Raw genomic sequence first — 18,274 nt, 5'->3', positions numbered from 1 at the left:
AAGGAATTGATTAGATGTCAAGCAAGAGAAATTTTAAGTTGGTTCAGACAAGGAGTGGAGAGTGAAATCACAAATATGCCCTGTGGAAAAATGTATTAAGCCCCCATACACAAACCTTACCTTTTTGGGAACCTGCGTTTGTTTCCTGGAGTATAATAATAGTCTCATAATTCAATGATTGAGTGACGGGAAAATGAGACGTTTTCATCTCTCGTGCCTGTGAGTAGGACAGTGAGGGAGGAATGTAGACAGGTGAGTCATCTAGCAGAAGCCCCAGGCAGGGAAAGTCTGAAAGATGGCGAAATCCACTTAGGGCTGAGACTCAGACAGCAGCACCAACAGGTTTAGAGCATCTATTATAAATTACATGCAAGGATTCAGTAAAGTCTAAAGCTTGCATTACCTGTTATGAGACTACTCCCCAGCATGGATAAATCGTTTAGGAAGCTGGCGGGAATCTTTGAAAGATTTACATTGTGCCCATTTTTTTTTGTTTGTTTCATTGAGTGGAAGAAGAGCAACTTTACACTGCCAACTTGATCTGGCATGTTATTCTGGGGTTACTGAAATATGACTAACATGATTAATTTTACAGAGGACTGGGATGAGTTCACATTTGTGTTGTCTGAGTATTGTCTTGAATTTTCAGATCATTATGGTTATTAATCTCACTGCTTTCCTGCATACTGCTTGTTTCAGCTAGTGTTTTATTCTTCGTGGCTTTTCAATTCTTTTTTTTTCATTGACTGTCACAAATGTCTTCGAAGCTTGTTATTTTATTGATTATTGTGTTAATCAATGGTCATTTTGGAATGTTGTAAAGAATAAAATTAAAATTTTGTGTATCTTTTTGGTGGCATGTTATATATTTATATATATACTGTATATCAGTGCCTTGCAAAAGTATGGTGTCCCATTTCATAAAATTACAAAATCATACACATTTGTAACACTTAATATTGTTTTTAATACCTAAATGTTAACACTGAAGAGTTTCAACAGTAAGATAAGTTACAGTAATAATCAGCAAAAGCTAAAGAGAAAAAATTAAATGTGTTGATTGCATAAGTATTTAGACAGGTTAATTCACTATTTAGTGAAGCAGCTTTGATAGCAGCTACAGACACTATTATTTGTCTCTGCCAACTTTTCTTTTGCACACTGTCTTGGTAGATTTGCTCAGTTCTTCCATGTTGCTAGGGGATTTTCTATCTTTCCACCGATTCTCAATAGGACATTGACTGGGATACTCAAGAACATTCACTTTCTTGTTCCAGCAACCCCCTTTTATAGAATGACTAGGATATTGTTGAACCATGGACATTTTCTCCCATCTCAGCCAGTGAACTCTGTTAGTTTTTCAAAGTTACTGTTGACTTCATGGTGGCATTACTAACCAGTTTCCTCCTTGTCCATTTTTTAACAATCGACTTCACATGCTCCTGTTCCGTGCCTTTATACACCTTGTTGATTTAAAGTGTCCCCAAGTTGATTTAAAGCTCCTTGGTCTTCATAGTTGAATCTTTGCATGAAATTCACTGCCTGACTCAGGGAATTTATAGATACAGGTGAAACACTATAAACCATTATGAAATCAGGTGATCCACTATTATTACTCTCAAACAGAAGCCACTCATATACTTGTTTGGCTCATTCACAAAATGTTGTGCATCTAAATTAATTTAGGAACAAGTAAAGGTGTTACGCCACGCACCCGGAGGACTCGTCATTTCACCTTGCATTCTAACACAGTTCCCAATTAGCCCTTTTCCCCGCCTATTTAATGCTGCTTCACAATCTCCCCTGTGCTCAGTATTAGGGTTTTCCTGGCTAGAGCTACTCCCATTCTCATTGATACTTACTACTTGGTTTTTGGCTTCCTGACCCTGGTTTGTTCTCCGTCTACGTCTCCTGGTTTTTGGTTGTGGTACTTCAGCTCTCGTTCTGGTTTTGACTCTCGGCTTCCTCACGGCTTATGGCACCGCTTCTGGTTATTTGTACTTTTGCACCGGCTTGTTTACCTTCGGCTTTGAACCTCGGATTGTTCTTTCAACTACTCCTTTAGAGATTACCCAGGTTTTCTGCATAGGGTCCTCACTACTTTCAGTTAACAGAAACATAGACCCCGCAGAAGGTGATGAGATTCGTGACATTCTCTCACAACATTCCCATGGGTTGACTCAGCTGCAGGCTTCAATCCAGCAGATTACTGCTCACCTGGCTAACATGTCAGCAGCAGTGGTGGCACCAGCCCCTGCAGAGACAGTAGTAGCGGCAGTCCCACTAGTGCTACCGGAGGACGTTCCCACCCCGGCTTCCCATTCTTCCCAAGTAGCACCGTTAATCACCCCAGAAAAGTTTGACGGAAATCCTAACAAGTGTAGGGGCTTTTTAGCTCAGTGTTCAATGGTTTTTTCAGATTTAAATATTTTTCAAGAGACCTTGCGAACAGTAATTCACCACCCCTCCCCATCTCAGGATGCACCTTCCAGACTGACGGCTTTGAGGCAGGGCAAGAGGTCGATGGCGGACTACGAGCTGGAATTCTGGGTCATTGCGGCGGAGCTGTCCAGGGATGATGAGGTCTTGATCCCCCTTTTCAAACAAGGGCTCTCGGAAGAAGTTAAAGACATTCTGTTTTCTATTGCCTCTAAGAGGAAGTATTCAAGGAAGTATTTTCTTTAGTGATCGAATTGGATGACAGCCTTCGCCGAAGGGGGAGACTAAGGGTGAAGGGGAGACTAACGGAACCTTTCTGCACCTACTCAACTTCCCGCCTTTGCTCCACCCGGTTTAACCCTCGCCCCCCCACCTGGAACCTATAGAGATCACTCACTCCCGCCTCACTCCACAGGAGAGGCAGAAGCGCATACAGGATAATTGCTGTTTTTACTGTGGTCATCTAGGACATTACTGTTAGGACTTTCCCTCCCGCCCTCCACAGCGCCCCATGTCTAAACCCAGTCCACAGGTGGAACGCAGTAAACATTTCCCTATCTCTTCTAGTGCCTTGTCTGTTCCCGCTTTACTCTCCTGGGGCTCGTCTAAACTTTACCTTCTCGCCTTTATCGATTCAGGGGCCGCCGGAAGTTTCCTAGACCTCTCCTTGGCTCGTTCCTGGAATATTCCCCTGATCCCCGTTCGACCCCCTCTTTGTGTGCAGACCCTTGATGGATCCCCTGTTTCCCCGAGTGTTACCATTATCTGTTCAGGTTGTAGCCCTTCATCAGGAACTCATACAATTTTACCTCCTGAAGACACCACACCACCCTCTGGTCTTGGGTTTCCATGGTTGTAAAAACATGATCCTCAGATTTCCTGGACTAGGGGTGAGTTGCTAACTTGGGGTTCTCAGTGTAACTTCATGTTGTCGCCGTCTCGTTAAACTCTCTCCAGGTAGCTCTCCTGACATTCCTGCATGTTACACTGATCTATCTGAGGCCTTCAGCAAACAAAGGGCACTATCCCTGCCCCCCACAGGGCTTGCGATTGTGCCATCGATCTCCTACAGGGTGTTTTGCCCCCAAAGGGTAGAATTTACCCCTTTCACATGGGGAATAAGAGGCTATGAAAGAATATATCCAGGAGGCACTTAAGGTAGGCTTCATACGCACCTCTTCCTCTCCGGCTTTTGCAGGATTTTTTTTTGCAAGGAAGAAGGACGGTGGCCTCCATCCCTGCATTGATTATCGAGGCCTCAATGGGATCACTATCAAAAACCGCTATCCCCTTCCACTCATTCCTTCAGCCTTAGAATCTGTTAGGGGTGCTACAATTTTTACCAAACTGGATCTAATTAGAATATGGGAAGTGGATGAGTGGAAGACTGCTTTTCTAACCACTCATGGTCATTATGAGTATCTCGTCATGCCTTTCGGTCTTGTGAATGCACCCGCCATCTTTCAGTCTTTTATGAACAATGTTTTTTGAGATCTCATTCAGAAATGCCTCCTTGTATATCTTGATGATATCTTGATTTTTTCCACTAACCTGCAGGAACATATCTCTCACGTAAAAGAGGTCCTTTCTTGTCTGATTCATCATAAGCTCTATGTTAAGAATGAAAAATACATTTTTCATGGGTCCAAGATCCAATTCCTGGGCTATATCTTGTCACCACAAGGGGTCACAACGGACCAAAGCAAGATCTCTGCAATTACGGATTGGCCAACCCCGAAAACCCTATGACAGGTACAACCTTTCCTGGGTTTTGCAAACTTTTATAGGAGATTTATTCGTAATTTTAGTTCCATAGTAGCTCCTATTATGGCCCTCACTTGGAAGGGCCCGCAACAGGGTAAATGGACCTCCCAAGCCGATTTCGCCTTCAGACGCTTAAAGGACCTTTTTACCTCCGCTCCTCTTTTGAAATATCCGGATCCCTCCCTTCCTTTTGTTGTTGAAGTTGACTCCTCGGGCCACGGTGTCGGGGCCGTTCTCTCTCAGTGCCACGAGGACAAAGACATCTTACATCCTTGTGCTATTTTCTCTAAAAGGTTGACCGCAGATGAGATGAACTACGATGTTGGAGATCGTGAACTCCTAGCCATCAAGTTGGCACTTGAACAATGGAGACACTGGTTTGAGGGGGCACAACACTCTTTTCTCATCCTCACTGACCATGAGAACCTTTCTTACCTTCAGTCGGCTAAAGTCTTTAACTTAGGCAATCGAGGTGGTATTTATTTTTCTCAAGGTTCAATTTCATCATTACCTAAACCCCAGGTACCAAGAATGATCAAAGCAGATGCCCTCTCACGCTTCGATGAACCTCCTAATGTGCAACAACCCCTGGAGCACATCGTCCCACCCAGCAGGATTTTGGCTTCCGTAAGATGGGATATTGAAAGACGGTAAGACGTGCTCTGGAGGGCCACTCCATACCCCCGCAGTGTCCCCCAGACAGACTTTATGTGGTCAACTCGGTCAGGTCCGCAGTCCTTCAGTTGGCACACAATTCCCACTTTGCGGGACACCTCGGTATTAAATGCACTCTTGAGCTGATTTCTAGAGATTTCTGGTGGCCTACAATCAAGAAGGACGTTGGAGACTACGTCCGTGCATACACTACCCTCTACCCAGTCCGGAGTGCCACTGGAGCCACCTCTCGGTAGACTTCTTCACTGAACTCCCCATCAGCCAGGGTTGCACCACCATTCTAGTTCATCGACCAGTTCTCAAATCTGCTCATTTTGTTCCCCTGCCCTCTTTGCCCACCGCCCAGGAACTGGCCAACCTTTACCTTTTCATTCAGCATGTCTTCAGACTCCATGGAATCCCCAAGGACATAGTTTCGGATCGGGGTCCTCATTTTATTCACAAGTTTTGGCATGCCTTCTCCAAAGCTCTTGGAGTCTCCGTTTTCCTGACCTCCGCATACCACCCTCAAGCTAATGGGCAAATAGCTTACATCTCTACCATGCAGGACAATTGGGTTTCCCTACTCCTCTGGGCGGAATATGCCCACAATTCCTTCTCCACCTTGGCTACTGGTATGTCTCATTTTCAGTGATCTCTTGGCTACCAACCCTCTCTCTTCCTGGATACCCTTCTTGAGATCCAGGTGCCGTCTGTACATGAGTTTATCTGCAACCTTGAGAAAATTTGGAAAGCGGCAAAATCGGCTCTCTTTCACACCAATATCCGCCAAAGGACATTCGCAAATAAACGCCGCATTTTTGCACTCCGGCTCAGGCTTGGGCAACTGGTTTGGCTGTCCACCCGCAACCTTCCCCTTCGTTGCTCATCCCACAAACTTGCTCCCCGCTGTATAGGTCCCTTTTGTATTCTGGCACAAATCACCCCGGTAACATATCCCTTAGCCCTCCCTCGCTCGTTTAAGATTCACCCCACTTTTCATGTTTCCCTTCTCAAACCTTACCGCAGATCTCCCCTTTCTAGACCCCAGCCCCGGCCCCCACCCCCCCAGACCATTGATGGACTCCCAGCATTCACTGTGAATATGATCCTGGATTCTCACAGGTTCCATGGCAAGTTACAATATCTTGTTGATTGGGAGGGCTATGGACCCGAGGAGCGCTCCTGGGTTCCTGAAAAGGACATTTTGGACCCACAACTGATTGCTGATTTCCACCAGCGTCTTTCCAATCGATCCTCTGGGGCGTCGGGAGCAGCCCCTGGGGAAGGGGGTAATGTTATGCCATGCACCCGGAGGACTCGTCATTTCACCTTGCATTCTAACACAGTTCCCAATTAGCCCTTTTCCCCGCCTATTTAATGCTGCTTCACAATCTCCCCTGTGCTCAGTATTAGGGTTTTCCTGGCTAGAGCTACTCCCATTCTCATTGATACTTACTACTTAGTTTTTGGCTTCCTGACCCTGGTTTGTTCTCCGTCTACGTCTCCTGGTTTTTGGTTGTGGTACTTCAGCTCTCGTTCTGGTTTTGACTTTCGGCTTCCTTGCGGCTTACGGATCCGCTTCTGGTTATTTGTACTTTTGCACCGGCTTGTTTACCTTCGGCTTTGGACCTCGGATTGTTCTTTTGACTACGCCTTTGGAGATTGCCCTGGTTTTCTGCATAGGGTCCTCACTACGTTTTGCTAACAAAGGTTTATTTGGGTGTGTGAAGAAGGCTCCACAGCCGAAACGTTGTATCTTTTCTTCTTTTTTCAGTATGGAATTAACCTTTACTTGTTCCTTTGCAGCCTACATATGCTGACTCAGCTGCAGTACCTACTTGAACTAAATTAATTTAGGCTTGCCACAGCAAAGGGTTTCAATACATATGGAAACAAGACATTTTTCTTTCTTATTTTTTATTTACTTCTTGTTTTTTGTTTTTAATTTGAATGTGTGAAGAAGGTATATGACATATATAAAAACTTCTGAGTATCTTGAATTCAAGCTTTAAATCAGCATAAGTGAAAACTGTGCAAGGGTTTGAATATATTTTTAAGGCACTGTACAGTATATCTTTGTATATGAGGTATATACTGTATAAGCAAATGATTAATTACAGGAGAGAAATGGTACAGACCAAAAGACATCTCTATTGAAATTGTAAAAGAAGAGACAACATGTTTATACTGTACATAATAATAAAATTCATACATAACACATTATACATTTATACATTTTATACATAATTATAAATACATTTCATTAATTTACCAAGTTAACAGAATCAAAATCTAAAAAAAGCAAACAAGGTTCATGTTTTTTGTGATGTCTTCACATGTCTTTCTTGGAATTTCATGGAATTTCTGACAGAACTGAATAGAAACTGTGAAGATCACAGTAGGAGCCCTAATGACAGGAAACAGTGTATCCATTTTATGCATAAATATTTTTTCTTTAACCAGATTCACTAACTAGGACAGACAGTCCTTGACCTGAGATAGCCCTAGCAGTAAAAAAACACAGAAGGTTGTGTAAGAACGAAACAGCTTTTTGGGACAGACTGTACACTGCTGATCCATGCCACTAGAGCAATTCTAGCTATCTTGTAGTCTTTGTCTTATTAGAAAGATTAAGAAACACAGAGAGCAATGATTAGGTCAGCAAGCTGGATTTAGGAAGCATCCAATAAACTATTGATTGCATCTCCTCCCCATTCTCACTGATGCAGAAGTGCTTCAAATATGTACTGACAACCTATTCCTCTTCCATCGAACTGAAAAAACAGAAACCAAATAAAAAACTAATCAGTTGTGTGCTGAGAGTTGTTGGATAGTATGAATTTATCATTTTAATTTCAAGTGTAGGGGACTAGTGAAAGCTCTGGATGTAAATATTTTCTTCATCTTTGATATGTCTGTTTGGTTTAACCAGTGACAAAGTAACAATTTATGATTGTGAGCACTCAAGTTTTATATAAAAAAAGAGAAGGAAAAGCTAAGATAAGGGTTTATGTAGTTCTTTACTCTTTACTTGAATTAGCAGTAAAAAATGTCAAATATTAATTATAGAATATATTAAATAAACTGTATTATTGTAAGATACAAAATGGCTTGTACCTTGAAAAAGTACTTGATCATGCCAAAATTGCATTGGTTGAATGGCATACAGAATATTTTACCAAATAATTAAAAAATAAGTGAAGATAATCCCTATTTGCAGGCTATTTCTGTCACAGATGTCAGGAAGGACGAACTGTGGAATGACAGGAGAGCGAAAAGATCCTATGCGTAGCGGCAAGAGGGGGTTAGCCCGGGCTCAGCTGTTCAGGGAATGCTGTATAGAAACCTATGCCCTCAGGTAGCGGACGTGGGGCGACCTGGTGCTAGGTGGGTTTCAGGACATCCGAACGTCAATGCTGAGCAAAGGCAGAATGAAAGACCCGGAAATATATAGCCCCAGAGAGAGAGAAACACTGGAAGGACAGCAGAGAACCAGAAATGAGAGACAGGACAGAGAAGGAGTGCCCTCTGGCTGCAGAGGGCGTGACAGTACCCCCCCCCCCCCCCTTCATGGGCGGCTCCTAATGCCCATACTAATAAATGAGCTGCACAGCACTTGGGGGAGGAAAAACCTCATTTAACTGAAAGGAAACCTCCGGGAGTCCACAGCTGAGAGCTACCCCCTCCTCCAGGGTATAAAACTTTATTGGGTGGAGGAAGGGGGGGTCGAGTAGAGCTCCGGAGACTTAAAACAAAAAAGTACACAATCACAAACACAGACATAAACCTGGGAAAGACCAGGGAGACAAACCACAAAAAACAGATAGGAACCAAAGTTCCGAGACACGAGGAGCAGGGGGGACCAAATAGGAGGGGAAACCAGGAAGAGAGAAATCAAAACAACTGGCAAAAACAAGATTAAAAAACAAAAAACCCAGTGGAAAAATACCGCAGACTGGGCAATAGGCACGTTCACATTCCAATGCTGATATCAGAGTGGACAACCTGAGGAAAGCCAGACCGCAGTCCGCTCACAGACACAGATGCCCGGAGTGATATCCAGCGAAAGGAATGGAGGAACGGCAGAAAGCTCACCAAACTAACAATGATATTGGAGTGGGCATCCCGAGGAAAGCCAGACCGTAGTCCGCTCACAGACAGGGATGCCCGGAGTGATATCCAGCAGTTAGAAAGGGAGAGGAAAAAAGCTCAGCATCCTATCACTGATATTGGAGTGATCTACCTGTGGAAAGCCAGGTATAGGACCCGCTCACAGACACAGAAGACCGGAGTGATATCCAGCAATAAGGATGGGAGAGCCAGCTCAACATTCAATCACTGATATCCGAGAGATCTTACCCGAGGAAAGCCAGGTACAGGACCCGCTTACAGGCACGGAAGATCGGAGTGATATCCAGTGATTAGAATAGAGGAACTGAAAAAAAAGCCAGGAGAAAAAGAAAAAACTGCAAAAAAAAGCCGCTTCGCGGGGTTGAAAAGGGCACAGCATTCTGTCACGGATGTCGGGAAGGACGAACTGTGGAATGACAGGAGAGCAAAAAGACCCTATGCGTAGCGGCGAGACGGGGGTTAGCCCGCGCTCAGCTGTTCAGGACATGCCATATAGAAACCTATGCCCTCTTTTTTTTTAAATTATTATTAAACGTATAGAATTTACAGATACAAATACAACAAGAGGATCAGAATCATGTACAAGAGAAAAAAAACGCAGCAGAAAAAAACATTTAACTACCAGAGGTAATTAAGTAATTATGTGATCAAATTGTATATTTTACATATATCATGTTTTCCTTGCTTTAATATTTCTCAATTATTTATAGAATTTAGTTTCAACATGCATGCGTTTCCTGTAAAAAATAAAACTCAGCACTCAGTTTTTTACAAAACAAAAAAAACGTTTTTCTTTTAACATTTCGAGTACCTCTGGCATTCATGAAAAAGACATACACAAAAGCAAATAACTAACTCTAAGATTGTCTAAATTATTGAGTTTTTTGAAGAACCAGAACTATAACAGTCCTTAATACTTAACTACACCATTCCAATCTAACACTAAATAAACACTAGTATATACTGCTATAACAAATAAAACCAAACATAATCATTAACTGAGCAGTCCCCCCTCTCTTCTGGCAGCTTCAACCTGGGGCCACAGCTGGTTCCTGGTGCTCCTGTCCGCGGCAGACAGGTCCTCTGCAAACCTCAGTTTGTTGTCATTCAAATACTCATTCCCCCTCGCCGCCCGCCACAGCATATCCCTCACCGTTCTCTTGGTGAACTGTATTATAATCGATCTGGGGCGCACTTGCCCAGACATGTTCGCTCTCCCGAGCCTGTGAACAAAGTCAATGGCTGATATCACATCCTCCTGGTCCAGCAGGGTCCTTTTACAGACACCCTTCACTGTTGCAACAATGTCCTCATCACGTTCCTCCTTAATTCCAAGTAATTTTAAATTCCATCATCGACGGTATCAATCTACATCGTTCACTTTCAATTCAAGTTCTTTAATATGCTTTTCTTGTTCGGTATTTACTTGTTTAAGAGCTTTTATTTCACTTTTTAAGTCCTCAACCTCTTTAAACACACAGTCCATGGACTTTTTAAGACCTTCAATTCTGACTGTATTAAATCGAATCATTTCCTTCAGCTCACCCATGCTCTGTGCCATCATGTTGAAGATGTTGGTCTGGAGCTCTTCCAGCGTCAGCTCGCCCCTTCCTCTCTTGGCTGCCGGGGTTTTCACAGGTGTGCTGGGCAGGGACTGCGGTTCTTTCTCCGGCAGCTGAGTCTCACTCGCGTACGAGTGCATCTCCAGCACTCTTTCCAAGTCCCCTCCAGCTGCTTCACTTTTCCCTTTAGTTGCCATTGATTTTCCTGTAGTGCTATACATATGCGATTGAGGTATCTTAGACTTCTCCTTCGAAGACCCAGCACTCTCTTTTCTTTTCCCAGTGTTACTCATATCGAAATTCTTAAACCTAAAAAAAAATCGTTTTTTTTTCTTTCAATTATAACTGAAGTTTAAACAACTAGTGTTAAGTCCTTATTTTTCTGTAGTTAAAAAAAAATAACGTTCAGGTCATGAAAAACTAAAAAAAACTCCTCAACCACTAAACTTTACCTCCCACCTGAACGCCATCTTGAACGCTCTCCCTATGCCCTCAGGTAGCGGACGTGGGGCGACCTGGTGCTAGGTGGGTTTCAGGACATCCGAACGTCAATGCTGAGCGAAGGCAGAATGAAAGACCCGGAAATATATAGCCCCAGAGAGAGAGAAACACCGGAAGGACAGCAGAGAACCAGAAATGAGAGACAGGACAGAGAAGGAGTGCCCTCTGGCTGCAGAGGGTATGACAATTTCCTTGTTGATAAAGAAAATAAAACCCAGTTATCACACTTCAGTTTCCTGTATTTTACTCTTTAGAGGACTCACTGACACCCGGTTGCTGAAGTTTGAAATGTACTTGATAATAAGTAACTGTACTGTATGTTCCTAAGTAAGACATCCAATCTACGTATGCACTCTCTAAGACTTAAAAGTGGGAAGAGAGGTAATGTCGCTCATACTAGGAAAGGAGATATTCTGCCTCACACCAGGGATTAATTTTGCCTAATCGATCAGAGCATTTTAAGAAGCCACCTTATCTCACCATCAGCTTTGAGATTCAGTTTCTAGATTGATGTCCTTGGTTATTCCATTCTAAAGAATTTGACTAATGACTAAAGAAGTGATCTCTCCTCTTTTTTGTATTTGCAAGAAAATTTGTATTCTGTTAATTCACAACACTTTCATTTAAATGAAAGGCTGCTTTAGGTTTCTGTACAAAATAGAAAAAATTCATTTACCATATTATTTTATGACTATCTTACTTTATCAGCAGTGGCTATATATTTTAGTTGGAAAATCACTTATGAATTCTAACTTGGAAGTAAGAAGAACAATAAAGTGACAAAAAAAATTATCCCTATTGTTGTTTTTGTAAATAAAAGTGAAAGTATTTTATTGCATTTAAATGTATATCTAATTAATGATCACCTCTTTTGATGTCTAAAATCTGAAACTCTTCTAGTTCTAGAGTTGTGCTGTAAATTATTGACATTAAATATTCGACAAGAAATGTCCCTGTCATTTGTGCAATCTATAATGTGACTGTGAAAATATAAGAAATAAGATTATCTACATATATATAAAGTGGTTCCATTACATTTTTAATTTTTTTAAACAAATATTTTTGTTTAATTCATATACAGTAGGTGATAGTTAAGTGTAATGGCTTATAAGGTATAAGTACTGTGCATAAAGTTGTGATTTTTGAGATCTACCAAAATATCTTTAATCTGTACATAATGTATTATTGTTATACTGTAGCACAGTTTAATCCCAGATAGCATGTTAATATATATATAGTGATATAATTTCACACCATATAAATAAAACATTAAAAGATACAGACACAGCGTTTTGTAGTTTCATGAGATGTTGAATAGAATAACCACTGAGTTTAGTGTAGCAGAGTACAGAATACATATCCTAGAATGTTATTTTTAAATGAATTACTGTTTGCAAAATCAAAGGATTATTGTTCTACTCTGTCAAACTAATAGTGCAGATTAGAATTATGTGTTTTTTTAAGTAAACAAATATTTCTTTGGTCTGCTTTGCCAAAGCTAGATTTCCTTAGGAGCTGTGACTGAGATGTGTAGTTCTGAGTCTTTTGCTGATGGTGATAGTATAAAGGAGTTCCACTTACTGGCTATATTTTACATATATCACCTGGGACATATTCCAGGATTTTTGTTAGAGTGTTTTATTACAATTTCTGCCACTTACTAAAAGAGATTAGACAACATTTTTCAATCAGTCAAATTTTGCAATATAGCTAAAGTGGAGATTTAGACATCTAACTGTGTTGAAGGCGAGGTAATTCAGTTTTTATTGTATACTGATACATTGGGTTTACTATAAATAGGTTTGTAATAAATCTCTCATGCAATGGGTTATCAAAGTAGGTAAAATATTTTTCAAATGAACACGGGCTTTAGGTACTAAATATCTTTCAAATATATCACTGACATGACTGATTTATAGCTAGCACGTACTAAGCAAAGGCAGCTGTTGCTAGTATAATGCTGTAGTAATTATAGTGCAACTACTACTTCTGTTCTTTCACTTATGCTTCACAGCTCTGCCTACTAAATTCTGCTTGTCTTAAAAGTATTTTCTGGAAAGACAAGGTACAGTAGATTACCTGTATTTTTCATGAACTGAAGGGTTTATATGTCAAAATAGTCTGTACTGCTGTACTGTCTATATACTGTACTGTAGGTGCATAACTTGTTAAAATGTGCACTAGTCTGAAATTGGACTCAGACACAAATAATAAATGGTAGATATTGAAAAATAGAAGGAGGTGTCATCAACAGGAAAGGCATTCTGATTTGTCAAAGCCAGGCTGTGGTATCCTCACGGATGGAACATTGCCTGAGAGATCAAAGGCAGACAATTTTTTGTCATTATGATTTGCTTAGCTTTGAGGATACATACTTTACTACCTCCTATAGAAAGTACAATTAAAATTCAAGGTCTGAGTCCAGCAATCTTCAAAGTATATTTTATATAATCCTTGTTTTAATGGGTTTTGCAAGTGTTTATGTTTTCCAAACAAGTATATGTCTGTGTTTGTGTGTTTAGGAGTGCAGCAGGGTGGGGGAGATTATATCAATAATTCAATTGCTTCAGTCAACAGATGGTGCATATTTTCACTGGAGGTCACGATTCTGTGAATGGAAAGCTGGATGGTAAGTGAGTTCATCACTGCTGCCTCGCTGTATCACTATTAAAATATTGATTTAATAGAGAAAACTGTAAATAGAGAATTTACAAGCAAGTGGCACCTTTTTCAGAATGGCATTCCTTGTAGCTAATAAAAAGTCAACATTTTATTATTGCTTGGAAGAGCAAATTTTTTATCCAAGAGTATCATGCCAAGTCACAAGGAAAATAGCTCTGGATTGGGATATTACATCAAGATCACAGCCCATTAGAATACTTATTTATTAGACTCAAGTTCTCATGGTGACACTATTGACCAAATGGCATTTAACTATAATAAGTTTTGAATTAATGTCTCTAAACATAATATTTAAGGTCAATTTCTGAATTTTTGATCAATCTCAGTATCTGATCCCTTATTCATTTACCTTCTGCTTACTATTCTCTGATGAGAAACTACCTTATTACATAGGTTAGATGGGTAGCTGCGTCAGCTATTCCATGCTGAAAAGAGAAGAAAGAAAACACAATGTTTTGAGCTTTCTTCAGGTGTGAGAAAGACAGGGTAGTAAGCAAAGGTAATGTAGCATAGGAGAACAAAAGCTGGGAGAGAGGAGGGGCGGGAGGCAGGAGCAGGGGACAGAGTATCCAATCAGGTAGTGTGAAGTCAGGATAGGTGAAGAGAGGTGTGAAATGAAATCTACAATGAATAGAGAGAATTTAGGAGAAAATTAGTCTGTCTGTCAGAAGAGGGAAGGTGTGATCCTAGCTGCAGGATGGTTTTAGTTTCTGTAGTCTTTCTGATGTAGGAGTTAGGAAAACCGTCTTTGAGAACACAGATGGAGAGATTAGTGTGATCAGGGCCATCAGAGGTGAAATGAGAAACAATAGGCTTGGAGAAATCTTTAATCCTCACAACCCTAACATGTTCTCTGAAGTGGTCTCTGAGTCTCCTTCCTGTTTCCCCAATGTAGATGGCTGGGCATTTACTGCAAGAGATACAGTAAATAAGGTTGCTGGAGGTACAAGATGTCATCTGAGTGAACCAGAATTGTCCTGAGGGGCCTTGAATGAGTGTAGTGTTAGATATGTAGTTGCAGATGATGCAACTAGGTCTGTTGCAAGGGAAAGTGCCTGGTGTGGATGGCTGCTGAGGGCGGTCAAGGAAGCTGTGAACAAGAAGGTTAGGTGGATAAGGTGGTCGGCGATATGAGATGATGGGGTGGTCAAAAAAGAGGGCCCCAATGGAGGAAAAAGTTGTCATTAATAGTCCTGTGGATAGAAAGTGTGTTGGGGTGGTAGGGAAGCACCAAAGGAATGCGATTATTACGGTAGGAGTTCCTGATTGAGTTAATGGTCCAAGGGGTACTTTGGGCTCGGGCAAGGGCCCTGTCAATAATACTGCTAGGGTATCCTCTGTTGATGAAAAAAGAGTACATTTTGAGGGCTTGGTTCTGGAAATCTATGTCGTCGCTGCAGAGTCGTCGTAGCTGAAGGAACTGTGAAAAAGGGAGAGAGTTTTTAGTGTGTTTGGGGTGAAATGAGCTATATAGGAGATAGTTGTGTGAATCAGTGGGTTTGTAATAGACCGAAGTAAAGAGTCGGGGGTAGATAATGGAGAAGTTGATGTCTAGAAACGGAAGAGTAGTGGAAGATATATTAACTGTATATCTGAGGGATGGGTGGAAGTTAGTGAAGTGATGCATAAAGTGCTCAAGCTGGTCGTTAGAGCATGTGGCGGCACCGACGCAGTCATCAATGTATCGCTTGTATCACTTGTATATTGGCATAGCTGGGTCCCATTCTGGTGCCCATGGCGACTCCCCTAATCTATTGGTAAAATAGTGTGAGAACGAGTTCTGCAAGCGTTAAAAATAAAGGTCTTACAACCCTCAAGCACAGGCTGGACAAACGCACAGTGCTTGATCTACCTACCCCCACCCTGGTACTGCTTTTGTCTGTCCCCTGCTTCCGCCTCCCGCTCTTCCTCTCTCCCAGTTTTTGTTCTCCTATGCTACATTACTTTTGCTTACTACCCTGTCTTTCTCACACCTGAAAAAGACTCCGTGGCCAAATTGTTGTGTTTTCTTTCTTCTCTTTTCAGCATAGAATAAACCTATCACTTGTTCCTTTGCAGCCTACGCATGCTGACACAGCTACCCACCTGAATTGTTTTAATACAGTATATTGTTACTGTAGTTAAAAATAATAACATATCCTTGTGGAAAAGTTTAAACAGACCACAAGCTGTGTCAGTTACCGACTGAAAAGAGTAAGGATTTGGTTGAATCTTCTCTAAAAGTTGGGAAAAATGTAGGAATGCCTTGTATTATAAACATCTTGTGTTAAAAAGGCACATCAGTGAGCACTGCCTTCTTCCCATTATAAGGTGAAGGTTCACAACTCTCTATATTTAGCAAAACATTTCCGAGCTTTGTTCTGAGCACTTCTACTGCTAAGTTGAATTTAGGCCTTATGCCACTTAATTGCTGTTTGAAATACTGTAATTTCCTCATGTATTTATTTATTGTTCTAGCAGAGAGAAACCGCTTTCTTCTATTTTCCTGAAACACTAACAGCACGGGTGCTGCAAGTTCTTCTGTTATGGTCTGTGTGACAGACGTGATTTATGTGCCTGTGTGTGCAGAAAAATTGCCCTACGTCTTCTCTTTCCACCTTTTTGTGCGTCCATGTCATAGCGCTCTGGGCAAGGGCACCAGATTTATACTAGAAGCCAGAAGAACATCATTACTCACAACCGCCCAGAGCCACAGGGTCATTAGGAACTTCCTGATGAAAAGGATAAATCTGTTATCTATTTGCAGTTCACTTGATAAGGTTTTAGGACAAGCATACTGGGAGACAGATAAAAAGATTGATAGATTTAGCCAATATATTGCCTGTAAATAAATTAGATGGACAAAGTTATGTCATTACATTATATATTATTTTTCTAATATGGGCATACAATGAATTCTACTTTACATTTTTCAGTTATACAGCTGTATATAAAGAATGTATAAATTGTCATGCTGTCAGGGAGACTGCTGTAGGATTTTAAAAAATGGTTTGTAGAATATATAGATTATGTGATTGCAAAGAAAATATAGAGCACAGGAGATGGCCTGCAACCAACACAATATCAGCAAGCAGATGTGGAGAATTAATATTTTGAAATATTTGCAACTCCATTCTTTATTAATTCACATTTATGTACCAATTAGGCAAAACAAAGGGTGTTCTTTTATTTAACTGAGTCTCATACTTCTCATAATCAAATGCATAAAATTAGTACAGAAATTAAACAATGGAAATTCACACTATAATTCTAAACACCCTCTACATTCAAACACATTCCACAAGTGTCCTTTAAAATTCTCCAATAAACTCTGAAGCATGTCAGGCAAAATTGAATAAACTGCTTGTGAAATTGCTGACTTTTAAAAGATATTGTTTGAGCCAGCTAGTCCTCTGCCTCAGATATCAGGGAACCTATCTGAAAGAAATCTAGCATCAAAAGTTCTGTGAAGAAATTTGTTGGTGCATCATGATGTAAAATTTGTATTATATTTTGTATCAATCAGAATTCTCACTGAGCATTTTGCCAAAAAACACTTTTTATAATCCATACTTCTGACACTATCATGAGTTGTATTGGGATCTTGTGCTTCAGCTGTCAAATCTATTAATTTCCAATCCTCTTTTAAGCTTCATGAAAAAATATGCCATCACCCTGTATATTTGCAGAGTACAAAAGAGAGAGAAACAAGATGAAACCATGTATGTGTAACACTAATAAAGTAATCCCATGACTTTTGTGAAACTTACTGGCACACATGGTAGCTGAATCAGCCAGCTGTATCAGTGTCTGCGCAGTCTGTTGAACTGAAACTGCTTTTTTCAGCAGGCAGTGTTAGGCAATACATGACATTATTTTCAGGGTGACAGATGATGTCTTTTAATAAAATGTTGTAAGAGTTACAACATTTTAACCCCCCCCCCCCCCCTCCCAAGCAGGCACCTGACAGTATTATTAAATAAGGTCATTTATTTTTGGAAGGCCTACACACAAAATAAGAGGAGGAAGCTAAAATTTAACACTATTTAACAGGAAATATAAAGTCAAATACGCTAAGCCTTAAATGTTAAAGGAAATATTGCTTATATTGCATACACATTTGTGTTCTTGTATAAACATATTTTTATTACATATACACTACAATAACAATTATGGTGCCATGGGTCAGACCCAGTTTATATTGTATTCTCTTGCTGGTAGACTTGTCCTTATCTGTGCTTCACAAGAGAAAGAACTCTAAGGTGTTATATAACAAAATCAATAGAATGTAAAATACTGTAAATATTTTAGTATGGATGGGAATATTTCACATAAACCTACCAATGTCACCATGAAAAATAAAATTAACCATGGACATTTGAGGAATTTTATTTGAAAAGAAAATGATTTTATGGTTTCTCTATTGCCAGATTTTCTTTACATCCAGATCTCAGAAAACTGAATTTACTGTTTTTTTCAAGCTTTATCCAATGTTTAATATTAAATCAGTTTTATGTGGCAGATTGTACCTCAGTTATTTTTGCACTTCTGTTTTTGTC

The sequence above is a fragment of the Atractosteus spatula genome, chromosome 23 (genome assembly GCF_055471065.1).
Source record: "Atractosteus spatula isolate fAtrSpa1 chromosome 23, fAtrSpa1.hap1, whole genome shotgun sequence".
NCBI classification, from domain to species: Eukaryota; Metazoa; Chordata; class Actinopteri; order Semionotiformes; family Lepisosteidae; genus Atractosteus; species Atractosteus spatula.
The sequence above is the reverse complement of the archived record's forward strand: the minus strand, read 5'-3'. Positions refer to the sequence as shown.